Below are 1,144 nucleotides of genomic sequence, written 5' to 3'. Positions count from 1 at the left end.
GTAACTAACAATATTATATTATAAATTTAAAAATCTGTTAATGGGGTAGATCTCCAATTAAATTTTTTACTAAAATAAAATAGAAATTAACATTAAAAAAGCAGAAAACACACAACAATATTTGTAGAATTGAAATATTTTCATTGTACTGAGATTCAAAATTTCCAATTGTTTGCAAAGATTAAATATCCTGCATGATGTAACTTCACTAAAAGCTACCATCTACATAATACAATTTAGCTGCTAACTTTTAAACAATTTAAAACCCCATGATAATATCTAGATTTGTCACTTTCTTTTCAGTCAAATGAAAATAGACAAATAAGAAAATAAACTAAGGAATATATTCTATTAGAATGATATTTATACAATCCAAGTATTTTAAATATATATTTTTTTATTTTTCAATTACGATTAGAATACAATGTTAGTTTCAGATGTACAACATGGTGATTAGAAGTTTATATAACTTATGAAGTGATCACCCCGATAAATCTAGTACCCATCTGACATCATACATAGTTATTACAATATTATTAACTATATTCCTTATGCTATACTTTATATGACTATTTAATATAATCCAAATCTTAATGCTTATTGAATTGTATCACAATCCGTTGTTCTCAACAGAGATGTGGATGTTCAAATTGACCTTAGAGGAATATTTAGGGCATTCGATTACATCTCTGAGTAACTATAAATATGCTCTGGAAAGGAATCAGGAAGATCAGGCTTCCAGGTTGGTCTATTTTAGGGCATTTATTGTTGTATAATTGGTCGTAGACATTAATTAAATTATGATCTTCTGTTCAGTGTTGAGATCTTTGTTCTCTTAGCCCATCCAGTATTTGACCGTGTTAATGCTTCATTTTGCTTTCTATCCATATTCATGAAGGAATATAGTATCTCTAGATGTGAAGGCATAGATTTGCTTTACTAGCCCCTAAATGTCTTTGAAAGAATTTCTAATTTTTAATTTTATCATCATTATGTTTAAACAAAGATTGTTGACAATGAATATATTGGTATTGTATGTCACAAATCATTCTCCACATTCATGCTTTCATGTCTTTTGTCTCTACCCAGACCTCCCCTCTGGGAATATGACGAATCACACAGAGCTGAATGAGTTTATTCTACT

This window comes from Pteropus vampyrus, unplaced genomic scaffold (genome assembly GCF_000151845.1).
Source record: "Pteropus vampyrus isolate Shadow unplaced genomic scaffold, Pvam_2.0 Scaffold130, whole genome shotgun sequence".
Taxonomy (NCBI): domain Eukaryota; kingdom Metazoa; phylum Chordata; class Mammalia; order Chiroptera; family Pteropodidae; genus Pteropus; species Pteropus vampyrus.
Note: the sequence above shows the minus strand (reverse complement) of the source record.